The following is a 15,662-nucleotide window of genomic DNA, read 5'->3' on the forward strand; positions in this document are numbered from 1 at the left end:
CACAGAGCTGTCTTAGGGTAAAGATCTTGAGGTCCACTAGGAGTTTCCTTGTAGGCAAATTGCGAGTGAGGTATGCAGCGTTTTTATCTTTGCAGCTATCTTATTTAGGAAACACATGGGAGGCAGGTTTGCCCGAGGTGGTGCCCAGCTTGACTTTGTCCTTGGCTTAGTGATTTGGGGGTACCAAGATTTCTTTTCCTTCCACAATCTCATCGTCATGTTCTTTGGGGCTTCCTTTTGGACCAAATCCCATTGACTTTTATGTGGGTCCTGCCATGTGCTTCCTGAGCCTTGGGAGCCAGTGCCACCCTTTCCAGAACATTCTGCCACCATGAGGAGCTGGTATTTGCTTGCTTTGGACTTCATGAAGTGGGGTTTGATCAAGAGCTTTTGAGGAGGGGCTTTCAAGTGTTCTGTGCAGAATCAGCGAAACTACACCTTCCTGGACTTCTCTCTTTAGAAGGCAGATTATCAGGTGTTTCTGGGTCTTTGGGAAACAAGCACAAAGGGTTGGAAGCATTTGTCTCTCAGGCTCTCACCTGGGCCTTGTGAGGCCTTTGCCGTACCCATGAGCCTTAGCGGCTGTGGCCAGGACAAGGAGTAATCTTCCTTGTTAATCATCTCATTAGGCATCGCAGGGGTCAGGCTGTTCCAGCTATTTTGCAACGATTTCCATTCAGCTCAACCAGTCACAAGGAATCAGCTTTGAAAATGGAAAAGTCTCTATTTTCCAGCCAGATCCCCCTCTTTTTCTGCCCCCTCGAACCTGGTTTCCAGAAAGTGCTCTTCTGCCACACCCTGATGGGCTGTCCTCCGCTTGGTTTCCTGAGTGCTGTGGGGGATCATTAACTCCTCTGCAGCTACCAAAACTTATGAAACATTTCCTGCAACCGAATGCACCTTGGTTCCCTGCAGGACAGGCTGGAGCGGCAGCCTGTTAGAGATGAGCAGGCAGGTAGGAGCTGGAGGCCCCTCCCTCCTGGGGGCTGCCTGGGCAGTCCCAGGACCCGGGTGCAGAGTTCTGTGGGGGGGGCTGCCTGGGCAGTCCCAGGACCCGCCCTCGGTGCAGAGTTCTGCCTAGAGAAGTTAATCTCCGTCTCCTGCGGCGTGTGTGTGTGTGTGTGTGTGTGTGTGTGTGTGTGTGTGTGTGTGTGTGTGTGTGTGTGTGTGTGTGTGTGTGTGTGTGTGTGTGTGTGTGTGTGTGTGTGTGTGTGTGTGTGTGTGTGTGTGTGTGTGTGTGTGTGTGTCTTCCCTGCCCTGCTTCCCCAGAGGAAGCCAGAAGGAGAAGACCCCAGTTGCCATGAACTCTGCCGTCACCAGCCTTGAGCACTCCACTTCCTCGGTGAGGCCCGGTGGGAGACAGAGGGAGAGAAAGATGGGGAGCCGCAAGAAGGGCTGGGGGGAGGTCCTACTGCCCTGAACAGGGGAGCAGCGAGAAGGGCTGGGGGGAGGTCCTACTGCCCTGAACAGGGGAGCAGGGAGAAGGGATGGGGGGAGGTCCTACTGCCCTGAACAGGGGAGCAGGAAGAAGGACTGGGGGGAGGTCTTACTGCCCTGAACAGGGGAGCAGCGAGAAGGGCTGGGGGGAGGTCCTACTGCCCTGAACAGGGGAGCAGGGAGAAGGGCTGCGGGAGGTCCTACTGCCCTGACTCTTTCTTAGTGCTAAGGCCTAGCCTCATGCTTTAGATCAGATGAGACCTGGGCAGCACTCCCTCCCCACCTCCAGCCTTAGTGCCCCTTAGTGTCACCTGTGGTTACCGTCACAACAGACACAGAATCTGCCCCGAATAAACAGTAAATTACAAAAGAGGGGGGAAGATTTGGAAGATTGGATTTCCTGGCAATCCCGGCAGCTGATCCTGTTTGCAACATCCTAATGCACGGGGTAGATCTGTTGAATCTGAAGGCCTGTTTTCCAGGTTGCATTTCAGTTTCTCTTTTCAGAAGCTTTTTCTGAACGGAAGCAAAGTGAGAGAGAGAAAGAAGTCACTTTTCTCGAGCAGCCAGTATGCCCTAAGCACTTTCTGAACTTTATTTTATTCCAAACAAGACAATGGAAACAGACACTTCTGTTCCCATTTTACAGATGAGAGACCTGAGGCCCAGAGAAGTCAAGTCAGAGTGACACATCTGATGGTCTCTCTAGCTGGGCCCTGAGCCCTGGTCCCACCACCCCCTCCAACTTATTTTGGCCACCTGAACATAACAGGGTGGACTAGGGGGAGACCCTCTGTTCTTGCCAATACCTGCTGCACGGGCCAGTTCTGCAGCCCTAATCAGGCCCCGCCCAGATGTCTGGGGACAGGGACCACCCACGATCCGGGCTGGGCTCTTAGGCTTCCCTGAAGCCTGGCCGCAGTCCCCTGCCTGCTGCTGGTCAGCCTTCCAGCAAAGAGCCACACACATTCTCTTCTGAGAAAGTGTAGGAGGCACCAAAGAACTCACGTCACTCAGCGGAGGTGCCACTAGCTCTTGGGAGCCAAAAACAACCCCTAAACAACGACACGAAAACTTGGGAAATGAGTTGATTCCATTTTCTGGAGACTATTGTGTGTTCCCACATTTTTGGCTTCCCTGAGGCAACCTTGAGAGTGGGGGTTCTGGGCACCTATCCCTCTCCTCCTCAGCGGCCTTTCTTCCTGCTGTTTTTCTCACAGCCTCAGATCAGCACCCAGATGACAAAGTCACCGTTCTGAGATGCTGCTGGTTTTTGGGAGCACATGGCTCTGCTGGAACCTCCTAGAGTTATAAACTGGGGGAAGGCAGCTTCCCGACCCTGAAAGCTTATGACCCAGCTAGGCAAAAGCAGGAAGAGGCGGCATCTAAAACATATCTCTGATACAAGGGAGAAAATGGTACAGGATGCACCAGAGATAAAGGCCACAGGCAGTTGGGGAATCAGGAAAGGTGATGGGGCAGGAACTTGAGCTCCTCCAAGGAGGCCGCGAGTACAAGAAGCAGGTGGTGGAGATGGAGGGGGGCCCGGGGTGAGCAAAGGCACTGAGGCAGGACCATGGAGGCCACACTCGGAGAAACCCAGACAAGCCCACTGGCGAGAGCCAGGTGAATGGGAGTGTTAGGAAATGAGGAAACGGGCCCAGGTCAGGTGAGCCTTGGAGGCTGGAAAGAAGGAAAGGCTGTATGGGGTATAGATGGTGTCAGACTGGGAAAGGCATTCACCTTCCCCCAAGGAATCTCCCGCCTTGTTATTACTGCTCTCCGCACATCTCTGCTGCCTCCTGCTCTGCTAGTCTGTCCCTGGGAGCTGGAGGACTGTCCCTGTATGCCCAGGGCAACACCTGCAGGTGACAGCCCTCGACTCCACTTGTCCCTGTGTGAAACCTTCCTCCTCTGGTGGACCTCAGACAAGCCTTGTAACCTCAGTGAGCCTCAATCTCCTCATCTGTCAGAGGAAAGCAATGAGATGGTGGTGAGACTTAAATGAGATTTTTTTTTTTTCTCCTGAGACAGAGTCTTGCTCTGTCTGGAGTGCAGTGGCGCCATCTCGGCTCACTGCAACCTCCACCTCCAGGGTTCAAGCGATTCTCCTGCCTCAGCCTCCCAAGTAGCTGAGATTACAGGCCCGCACCACCACGCCAGGCTAATTTTTGTATTTTTAGTAGAGATGGGGTTTCACCATGTTGGCCAGGCTGGTCTCGAGCTCCTGACCATAAATGATCCACCTGCCTTGGCCTCCCAAAGTGCTGGGATTACAGGCGTGAGCCACTGTGCCCAGCCTAAGCAAGATGTGTTGGAAACTCTTTGTAAACTGCAAAATACTATAAAATGCCAAACCTCAATCAGGATGCCTCTTTTGATCAAGTCTTATGGTGAAATTCACAATCCATGCATTGAGTTGACAGCCTCCTCCAACCAGAAGAGGAGGTTGTGACTCATAGTCTCATACCATTCTCAATGTCAGGCAGCGCTCTGTGAAGAATTCATTCTTCCTCCAAAAAGGGGCTTGCAAGCTTGCTTCTGCCGCTGTGTGAGCCACAGGCACAGACTTCTCCCAGCAAGGGATTCTCTGGGATTAAAAAGTACTTCATATAGATATATATATGCACACACACATATACACACGCACGTGTGTGTGTATATATGTATGTATATTTTGATTTTTTTTTTTTTTTCTGCTAGAGACAGATTTTCTCTATGATGCCAGACTGGCCTCAAACTCCTGGGCTCAGAAGATCCTCCCACCTTGGCCTTTCAAAGCACTGAAATTACAGGTATGAGCCACTGTGCCTGGCCTACCCGTATTCTGATATGCTCTGAGGTGAGGCATCTCCTGCTCTAAGCTATCTCTGGGATGTTCCTTGTTTCTGTGAATGTCTTTAAGCCCTTCCTCACCGACACACAGGACTCTTAGCATCCTGTATCCCTGCTGTTCGTTTCTATGTCCCCCTCTTTGCCTAGATGACTTGAGGAAGTTTACAACAAAAGGCGTATTTACAAACAATTAGGCGAATAACATAGAGATCAACAACCAAGCACACAGAAAGGAGAAGAAAATGAGTATGTTCGGAGAAGGGCTGGGCTTCTCAGAATACTGAGCTCAAAGTATTCTCCCAGGCTCTGAGCTTTCTACCAGTTCTGGCTGGTGGGCTTCTTGGTCACACTGTCTTCACAAGGGAAGGACAAGTTGTTCTCAGGGAAGGCAAGATTTCTCCCGGTTCTAATTTTTTTATGTTCTAATTTTTTTTTTTTTTTCATGTGGACCCTCAGGATCCATTTCCCAGAAAACTGTTTTAAAGCAGATGCAGAAGTGGCTGCCACGACCTTCCAATGGTCCACGTTGCTATAGACAGACCTTAGATAGATTCAGAGATCATCAGACTGTGAACAGTCTTTGACAGTGGCTCCTGCTCTGCTGGGGAAAAAAAGACGAGTAGGTTAGAGCCCACATTTTTTCCCCATCACGCTGTCTCCCTCGCCTTCACCTTCCTGAGAATTCCCAGAGGTCCTGGGAGAGGGTGCGATGTGAGCCTGCTGGCAGGACACACACAGCTGGAGCGGCCACGGCCCTGTGAGCCCATTCACGGGTACACGCAAGTGGATGGCACACATGTTGCACACATGCTAGCCTGCAGGCATCCTTATGACCAGATTCTAGAGGGGGAGACTGAGGCTGGGAGAGGCGATGTCAGGTGTTTATGGTTGCTGAGCCGGGGGGTGACAATCACATTGGCTCAACTGCTGCTGCTCTTCTCTGACTTGCCTGTTCAAAACCCATCCGTCAATCACTCCATCTCCCTCTCCCCCTCCTCTTTCCTCAACAGTGAATTTTCTCGCTGTTCCTCGTGGATCCCTCCACACATTCACTGAAACCTCAGCATAAGCACTCAGGACCCAGAGCTCCCTCCAGTCTACCTTTGGCTCAGCTTTGACCACTTTAGGAAAATCAGATTTCTTCCACGTGCAACCTGTGTTCCAAGCAGCCTCAGTACATCCTTTTTTCCCTAGAAGTCTAAAGAGAGTAGGCATGATGTTTCGGAAGAGTTCCAACCAGCTAAAGTTAGAGATTTATTTTAAAAAATCAGTTAGAAAAATTCTCCATAGTCATTGGTTTGTACATTTGTTCATTCGTTTCATCGGTGCCAAGAGCACTATGTGCTAGGGATGGAGGTAGAGAAGTTATGGGACTATACAGTCTTTTGGGTAAGGGATCATAGGATTATGATATGAGTGTTTGGGGCTGTGGTAAACATGCTCATGATTCCGTAGGAGTCCCTGAGGAAGGGCAGACCTTCTCTAGTCTGAGGCTGGCTGCGGTGGAGTCAGGGAGGGCTTCCTGGAGTAGGTGAGCAGTCCCTAAACAGATGAGCTGAAGCAAAACTCTTACATAAATGTTTTAGGACCTAGTGTTAGGAGATGAATGAGCAAATGCTGATTTGTGCTGAGAACTAAATGATCCTGCAGACTGAACCAGAGCCAGGTCAGTAGACCCCCATATCAGGATCCTGGACCTTAGCCCTGGGTTCTCCTTGGTGTGCAGTGCCAGGCGTCCTCCATTCCTGCCATAGGACTTCGCAGCAGTATACTGGGAAGGAATTAGGATGAGCATTTGCCAGTGCTAGGCCCCCATGGAGAGGGACTGGTTTCCTTTATCTCCACACAGGACAGGGTGCCACCCACTCCACCCACCTCCCCATCCTTTCCAACCAGTTCCATCCCAAAGTTAGGGCTTCCTTGGGGGGACCAATACTCTTACAATAGTGGTTCTTAACTGGGGGCAGTTTGACCCCCAGGGGATATTTGGCAGTGTCTGGAGGCATTTTTGGTTGTCAGATGTTGGGGGAGGGAGTGCTACTGGCATCTCATGGGTAAGGCCAGGATGCTGCTTAGCATAATGTCACACACAGGACAGCGCCCATGCCACCACACACACAACACAACAAAGAATCGTCCAGTCCAAAACATCAATAGTGTCAAGAGGCTGAGAAACTCTGTCTTAGAATATAATGTTTCCTTAGCAGAGTGCTCTCCTGGAGATGGTAGGGGATGACTGCCCAGTTCTTCTGGTGGCTTGCTTGCCTCTTTCCACATCAAAGTTAGTGGTAACCCCCACCCCCATCTCATCTCCTGCTGCTGCTTCTGCAGAGCAGAGCTGCTGATCCATTTAGGTGCAAGAAGCACGGCGCCCAGGACCCGTGAAAATGCCCTCGTTTCTTTTAAAACCGGAAGGAAAATATGCACTTTAAGGTCAAATAAAAGGTTTTAATATATTAATACAGGCCAGGTGCAGTGGCTCATGCCTGTAATCCCAGCACTTTGGGAGGCCAAGGTGGGCAGATCACCTGAGGTCAGGAGTTCGAGACGAGCCTGGCCAACATGGTGAAACCCCGTCTCTACTAAAAATACTACACACACACACACACACACACACACACACACACATATATTCATCTTTACACCAATGTAGTCCCCAAATATAATTTATTTTATTGTATTTTTGAGACAGGGTCTTGGTCTGTTGCCCAGGCTGGAGTAGAGTACAGTGGCACAGTCATGGCATACTGCAGCCTCAACTCCTGGGCTCAAGTGATCCTCCTACCTCTGAGGATAGTAGTAGCTGAGACTACTGGTGTGCACCACCACACCTGGCTAATTTTTGTATATTTTGTAGAGATGGGGTCTTGCCATGTTGCCCAGGCTGGTCTTGAACTCCTGAGCTCAAGTGGTCTGCCCTTCTCAGCCTCCCAAAGTGCTGGGATTACAGGAGTGAGCCTTGATGCCCAGCTTCCAAATACAATTTTAAATATGTTTTCTATGGAGGAAGGGGCCCACAGAGTCCAAGTGCTCAGTGCCTGTGAGCATCATAATGTGGCCCTGCTCCGGAAGTTGTTCTCTGAGGCTGAGTTGATGTAAAGGGTATGTGGGCAGGGACCTGGGCATTGGAGTGGATGACCTCGACATTCTCTTTGGAACTGCCTCCATGAGAAGCCCATGCTATCCTCAGGCTGTGTCATTGTAGAGACCTGCCCTCTGTGATCTGGCTGGGGACTAGCACCCTGCAGAAACACATCATATAGAGTGACCTGATCTTCATATTGGCAGCCTTACCACCTTCTGGCCACACCAGAGACAATGCTGTCATGTTCTTCTCACTCATGACCAGATGCTCAAATGGTGGCCCTAAGCGCATGTGCAAGGCCCTTTGAACATGTGGAAATATGGAAGCTCAGAGTAATTAGACCCGATAATATTGATGGGGTGATTACATTGTTCCAGGCGCTAGGCGATGTGCTCATGCTCCAATTTGATTTTCTCATCCATCTATGAGGTAGGTGCTATTGACGTTTCTTTTATATAGATCAGAAAACTGAGACAGAAATATAAGGAAGGGGCCCGATTAGTAATTTATCCCACCAATAAGTCGGAGGGAAGGTCTATAACTCAAAGTTAATTTTGGTTAAGCCGAGAGGAATGCAAGTTGGCTATCATTCTGTATGCGTGGCACTCATTTACAGTGTTACATTCATTCATTTCGTCTACACTGAGCACAGGGACTTCACTAGAAGCTGGGATGAATGAGAAGAGAGAAACAATCCATGCATGCTGGAAACTGACATTTCAGCAGAAGGGATGGGTAAGGAAACCACCCATTACGATAAACATGTTGTGAGGAGGGCTTTGGCAGATGGAAACACTGGTCCATGTGGGAAAACTACCCGTTTTCTGATCTTGGAGTTGGCCCCATCTCCTCTCCCACAAAGCTGCTTCTCTGCCAAGGCATCGGGTAAGGCGCCCACTCCCCTCGTGTGGCCCCAGACTTCCTATGCTGCAGATCATAGCATAGGAAGCCACTGCTCTTTTGAGTCTGCACCTAAAATCCCGAGCTGGCCCACAGTTGTCCCCGTCCGACTGCCTCTTGCGTTTTGAAGGCCGTCTGTCCGGTTGAAATCAGGAAGTCCACTTGATCCCTCTTGAAATGCCCAGAGGTGTCCTTTTCTTGTTCCCAGCAGAGGGGTGATGTTGTACTCAGCTCCCAACCTGTGGCCAAGGCAGGAGGACGGATAGGCAGCCTGGGAGTCCCGCAGCAGCCACCTGGTCTATGGCATCTTGGACATCCTGCCATGTTATCTCTGTATCTTCTTGGGGATCCAGAAAATTCCTCCTGAAGAGGCTCTGCCTCAAAAACCACATCAACACATAGTCAGGTCAAATGAAGTTGTTGACCTCTCGTAGGAACTCAAAGCTCCTCCAGCCTCTCTCTCCATGGGTGTTGGGAGGGGTGTGGAGGATTAGAGGAGGATTTTCCCTCCTACTGCATTGACTGGCCATATCCAAGACTGGCTGGGCCATTGTTCTCCTAGGTGGGTTCACTGGGCTGGTTAAAGGCCCAGTTCTCTTGGAGGAGGTGAGAGGTACCAGGCCAGTTCTCCTTCTTTAGAGCAAGCCCTGTGGATGATAACTTCTCTTCCAATTTCAGCTTCCATGAAAATGCCTGGTGGCCAGGCAAGGTGGCTCATGCCTTAATCCTAGCACTTTGGGAGGCCAAGGCAGGAAGATCACTTGAGATCAGGAGTTTGAGACCAACCTGGTCAACATGGTGAAAATACAAAAATTAGTTGGGTGCAGTGGCTTGTGCCTGTAATCCCAGCTACTCAGGAGGCTGAAGTAGGAGAATTGCTTGAACCTGGGAGGCAGAGGTTGCAGTGAGCCGAAATTGTGCTACTGCACTGCAGCCTGGGCAACAGAGTAAGACTGTCTCGATAAATAAATAAATAAATAAATAAATAAATAAATAAAAGGCCAGGCGCAGTGGCTCATACCTGTAATCCCAGCACTTTGTGGGGTCGAGGTGGGCAGATCACTTGAGGTCAGGAGTTCGAGACCAGCCTGGCCAACATGGTGAAACCCCCTCTCTACTAAAAATACAAAAATTAGCCAGGTGTGATGGTGGGTGCCTGTAATCCCAGCTACTCAGGAAGTTAAGGCAGGGGAATTGCTTGAACCCAGGAGGTGGAGGTTGCAGTGAGCCAAGATCTCGCCATTGCACTACAGCCTGGGTGACAGAATGAGACTGTCTCAAAAAAAGAAAGAAAAGAAATTGCCTGTATGATCAAGAGATTTATTTGCTAATGAGGGGTAGTTGGCCCTGTCTGTAAGGGTGGTTATAGCTAGTGCTTCTGGGCAGGCTATGAGATGGGCAATCTAACACTGGTGGATTCTTGGCCTGGAGAATATTATGGTCTGCATTGAATTCGTGGGTAGCAGGTCCAAGAACCTCTATGAGAGACTATGAAGGACTGTAGGAACAATGGCAAGGATTGTCAAAGTGCCCCTACAACACGTAGGCACCTATTCTCTGAAGCTCCCCCACCCCCTTATCTCATCTTCCCCAAGGGGGCAGCCAATTTTTAGATGACCACAATTTGTCTGCTGAATCTGCTGGGTTAACCAGAGAAAGAATGCAAGTGGGAGACTTGGTCTTTTAGTGAGTTCAAGGTCTCCCCTTCCTCCTACACACGTTGCATCCTATCCCCTTATTCTACTGCCAAAGAGCAGCACTGATCACATTGGGCAGATTATTTCAGGGGATTAACCATGACTGGTTAAATGGCCTCTGAGACAGTTGAAGTGGTAACAGGAGCTGGAACTGCTCCCTTAAAGAAGGCCTGGCCGTTTCTCTTTTGCTTTTCTTTTATGACACCTTCCACCCATATGGCTGGAGAGACATGGGGCTTGGGCTTCCCAGGTGGACTGGCCCAGGTTTCTTCTGGGGTCCCAGGCCTGTCTCACTATAGACGGTGGGCAAAACACTCATGTGCTCTCTCCCTCTGGCTCGGAGGAGAGGGTGTGGTCCTTGGTCCTGTTGGGTTCCCACATTCTGAGACTCAGCTTTGCTTGGAGGTGAGTGGGGATTGCAAAAGCAGGCCTGTGCCATGTATGGATATTTTTTAGGTTTAATTTTTTAAAGACAAATCAACCTTCCTGTGGTCTAATTTAGCTCACACTGAGGTTTGGATCAGAGCCCCAACTAAAGAAGAACATCCTGATTTGCCTTGCTTTGCCTTCTTTGTGTGCAGATTTTGCTCTGTGTTGTGTGGAGCAGGAGTGGTTGGGACAAGGATCAGGTGTTCTGGGCCTAATTCCTCCTAACAGCACTGGATGGGAACTCTGTGTAGAGCAACGCCTTACAGCCAGCCCTTCCTTCCTTCCTTCCTTCCTTCCTTCCTTCTTTCCTTCCTTCCTTCCTTCCTTCCTTCCTTCCTTCCTTCCTTCCTCCTCCCTCCCTTCCTTCCTTCCTTCCTTCCTCCCTCCCTCCCTCCTTTCCTCCTTTCCTCCCTCCCTTCCTCCCTTCCTTCCTCCCTTCCTCTCTTCCCTTCCTTCCTTCTGTCCTCTCATTCCTTTCTTCCATCTCCTTCCTTACTTCCATCTCCTTCCCTCCCTCCTTCCCTTCTCTCCCTTCCTCTCTCTTTCCTTCTTTTGTTTTCTTTCCCTTTTTTCCATCTCTCCCTGTTTCTTCTCCTTTCCTCTCTTTTTATCCCTCCCTCCTTTTCTTCCTTCCTTCCTTTTCTTCCTTCTTTCTGTCCTTCCTTCTCTTCTTTCATTTTTTTATCTTGACTAACCCAGCACCTAACTTTTATAAACCAAGCCTACATCTGCTGGCTTGATTTATGCTGTATTCTTAGGGGATGAGGTGGAGAGCCAATACTCTTGGGTAAACATGCAGTGGGACATTGGCTGCTCCTGCAGATGCCAAATCAGAGTGATTCTACCAGCACCAGGAACATGAGACCCTGGAAATGCTGGCCTCAGGTATCAGAGAGCCAGTTGCATCGAAGTGAAGGAGAGAAGCAAGTGGCTTCACATGTCTGTTCTCAGAATGTTTGGCTCAGTGGCCAGATATGTGTGGGGACTGGAGCCATATATTGGCCAGTTAGTGTGGCTCAGAACAAAACTGACAACAGCCCACAAATGTCCCCCTAGACCCGGCCAACTTTTCAACTCTGGGGCTACAGTGTGTGAGATAGAGGCTGCATTAGTCTATTTTCACACTGCTATAAAGATACTACCTGAGGCTGGGTAATTTATAAAACAAAGAAATTTAGTTGACTTACAGTTCTTCATGGCTAGGGAGGCCTCGGGAAACTTACAATCATGGCAGAAGGGAAAGCAGGCATGTCTTACATGGTAGCAGGCAAAACAGAGAGAGTGAAAAGCCCAGTAAACTGCCATTGATTGATTGATTGATTGATTGATTGATTGAGCCTCACTCTGTGGCCCAGGCTGGAGTGCAGTGGCTCAATCTTGGCTCACTGCAACCTCTGCCTCCCAGGTTCAAGCAATTCTCCTGCCTCAGCCTCCTGAGTAGCTGGGATTACAGGCACCTGCCACCATACCTGGCTAATTTTTGCATTTTTAGTATAGATGGGGTTTCACCATGTTGGCCAGGCTGGTCTTGAACTCCTGACCTCAGGTGATCTGCCTGCCTCGGCCTCCCAAAGTGCTGGGATTACAGGCATGAGCCACTGTGCTGGGATGGGAGACTTCCATTTATAAAACCATCCAATCTCATGAGAACTCACTCACTATCACGAGAACAGCATGGAGGAAACCGCCCCCATGATCCAATCACCTCCTCCCGGGTCCCTCCCTTGACAGAAGAGGATTATGAGGATTACAGTTCTAGGTGAGATTTGGGTGGGGATACAAAGCCTAACCATCAGTGGCCCATTTCTGTGTTGATTGCTTGCCCTGTATCTATCAATCAATTGGTCAATCTGACATCTATATTTAATTTACCTTCTTTATAGCTGAGGCTGCCTGCTATGGGCTCAGCCCTACCCTGAGCTCTGGGTCTAACTCTGTCCTGTCCAGTGAAACTCCAATAGCCTTTGGCCAATGGCTGCAAGCTCATGCTCAGGCTCTCCTTGTAGATGGTCTGCTCTCACAGTGGGCCTTGTTTAATAATGAGCCTCTTGCCTTGCTCTGAAGGCCCTGTCTTGGTTCCTGTTATCCCCTCCTATGCTTGCCTCCCTGCCTTGGTTTCCTCCCCAGGATATGAGTTCCTGGAGCCAGGGCCCTGATCCCGAGGCCAGTCCCTATGGCTGGGTCCCTGCTTCTCACCACCAGGCCTTCCTCATTCCCCCTGCTTGCCTTGTCTTTGCTTGTCACTCATGGTCAGGTGACTCTCAGAGCAGTGGGAAAGGCACCCCTGGTAATGTTGGGCACTGTCTGGTTTGGATTATGAGAATGGAGCTGGAGGCCACAGCATCACACGCCCGCTCCTCTCACTCTCTGCCCACAGCACTTCCTCACAGCCCTGGGGGGCCTCGTGGCGGTGCCACTCATTCTGGCCAAGGTCGTGTGCCTGCAGCACGATGTCCTGACACAGGGCTACCTCATCAGCACCATTTTCTTCATCTCCGGCATCTGCATGCTCCTGCAAGTGTTTTTAGGGGTCAGGTAGGTAAAATGGTTCCCCACGGGTTCTGACTTTTACCTGCCAGGGTGCCAGCAAGGCTTTCTTGGCTCATGGCTGGAGAGACGGTTGGGAAGCTGGTGTGGCATAAGGGAGGGTGAACAGGGTTAGGAGACAGAGCCTGGGTTCAGGTTTCAGCTCCATCACTTACTCTCCACATTGGCTAGGATCCTTGATAGGAAGTAACACAAATCCAGATCAGCTTGGGCGTAAATGTATGCTTTATTAACTGATAAGGTGGAAACAAGAGAAACGCAGGGGTGTGTCCAAGCCTCAGGAACACGATGAACCAGGGACTAAAATGCTGCCGGGATCCTCTCTGTCTCTTGACTCTGCTCAGGCCTGCCCTTAATATTTACAAGACACCCGGCACAAGTACAGATGGAGACCCACATACTCCGTGTCTAAATATTGGAAAGTTATAAACCAAGCTGACAAACTCTGAAATAAAACATGGTCTCATCATTCTACCTGAAAGGCCAGGTTTGAACTTAGAATCTTCTGCCCAGTTGGATCTCTGCTTTGGAGCCTGGCAACATGGCGAGGACCAGTCCTCAGCCTGCAGCCTCCCAGTTCTCTCTCCACTTCAAGCTTTACTCCAAATCACAAATGGTCTCCTGTGTATGGATGTGGACACCCCAACCTGTACATCCAACTTCTTTTCTCGCCTCCATGACAACAGACTTCCCAAATAACTGCCCTCAAACAGCTGGCCCATGGCCATCTTTGGGGCGTGTGCACCTGTATCATTGCCTGCCCTCAGCAGTGTCTACGGAAGACACACAAGCAGCCTCTGGAAGAGGCTCAGGGCCATTTGGGCACAGAATTTCGGGGACTCAAAGGGGAAAGGGACACAGACCTCAGGTTAGCACATCCCCTTGGCCCTGCAGACTCCTCCCTGAGAAGCTAGAGTGGACCCTTTAAGGCACTGGGCTAAGTGCAGGAGGCTGTCTTCTGGCTGGAGGGCAGGACCGTCTCTTCATTACTCTGCCGGCGCCTGGTCTTCTTACTTGCAGACAGCCTTCCTGCACGTGTGCGTTAGTCAGGGTTCTCAGAGAAGCAGAGCCAATAGGATATATAGAGATATATGAAGAGGAGATTTATTACAGGAATTGGCTCACACAGTCAGGGAGGCCAAAGTCCTGCTACTTGCAATCTGCTACTTGCGAGCTGGAGAACCAGGAAAGCTGGTGGTTCAGGCTGAGTCCAAAGGACTGAATGTTGAGGTCAGGGTAGGGTAGGCCAGTATTGTAAGTTTCAGTCTGAGTCTGAAGGCCTGAGAACCAGGAGTACCAGTGTCTGAGGGCAGGAGAAGATGGCTGTCCCAGCTCAGGAAGAGAGCAAGAGAATCCAGTCTTTCTCTGCGTTTTGTTCTATTTGGGTCCTCAGTGGATTGGATGATTCCCACCGCATTGGTGATCTTCTTTACTCACTTCACCAATTCGAATGATAATCTCTTCCAGAGACACCCTCACAGACACACCCTGCAATATGTTACCAGCCATCTGGGCAGCCCTTAGCCTGGTGAAGTTGACCCATAAATTCAACCATCACAACGTGACTGCAGGCAGCACTCCTAGACATCCTCCTACTTACCACCCAAAAGCAAGTGAGGGCTGCTCTGGCTAGTCTCACGTTGTAAAATTCCAGGAGAGCTCTGTTGCCCAGCCCTGGAGCTGCCTGGGCAACAAATATGGCAACTCCCATTCGGGAAGATTTCCCAATAAAGCAGAGTAGAGGAATTCTGCTCTGGGTAGACAAGACAGCAGACACTCACTGTGGTTTGGGACCTGTGCAATGCAGCTAATGAGTCTATGTGCCTCTGTTCCCTTACAGAATCATTGAGATGCTCAATTGGTATAATCAGTGGAATCCCTTTTTTAAAATAAAAAAAATCAAGTCCTCGTGTTCATATGTGGGCTGCTAAAATTAGCCCGAGTAAAATGGAGCTCTATTACTCTGGCCTGGACAAAATTGTGAAGCCAGGAAATGTGTCTTTGGAGACCATTCCTTCCTCATTTCCACACATCCTCTTTTTTCACGCTCCCCATTACCATTCCCTACCCCATTGTGATTCCCTAGAACCTCACACAATGGCTTTTTTGGGTTACCACCTTCTTGGGAAATTTCTTTGTAGGTCCTCTAGATCTTTCTTATTCTCCTCCCTCCCTGCAAACCTGTTAGTCCGGTGTTCCTTCCCTTATGTTTATTTAGCATCCAGTCCAAAGAGAGTTTTGCACAACCTGAAGCTTAGACGGTTTTTGGTGTCCCCTTTAAGAAAAAGAACAGAAAATTACAAATATAAAATTGTGCACAAAAGAAAATATTTATTTAGATTTAAGAAAGTAATTACAATAAATTACAGGTGTTAAAAAACAGATAAATACTACAAATGTCACACATTTCAGAAAATAGCATGACATATTTATTATTTAACCATCTGACAGTCACCTATGATACTTTCTCCCTCTACATTTTATGGTTTCATCTCTTCAATGACCTCATTTTGCATAAAAAAAGGAAAGATAACTCAGTCATTCCTCTAGGATGGGTTAGTCCAAGTTTATTTGTTATTACTGCTAGCTGGGATGCCTCATTATGACTTTCCATGCAGACTGTGGTACTGCTATAGACTTGTGCCTTACAAACACAGGAGTTCTGATAAACTTTATTGGACCTGATTCCTATCAAAAAATGTTTAAATGCGTAGTGAATTCATAAGTTTATA

Source organism: Macaca thibetana, chromosome 3 (assembly GCF_024542745.1).
Source record: "Macaca thibetana thibetana isolate TM-01 chromosome 3, ASM2454274v1, whole genome shotgun sequence".
Lineage (NCBI taxonomy): Eukaryota > Metazoa > Chordata > Mammalia > Primates > Cercopithecidae > Macaca > Macaca thibetana.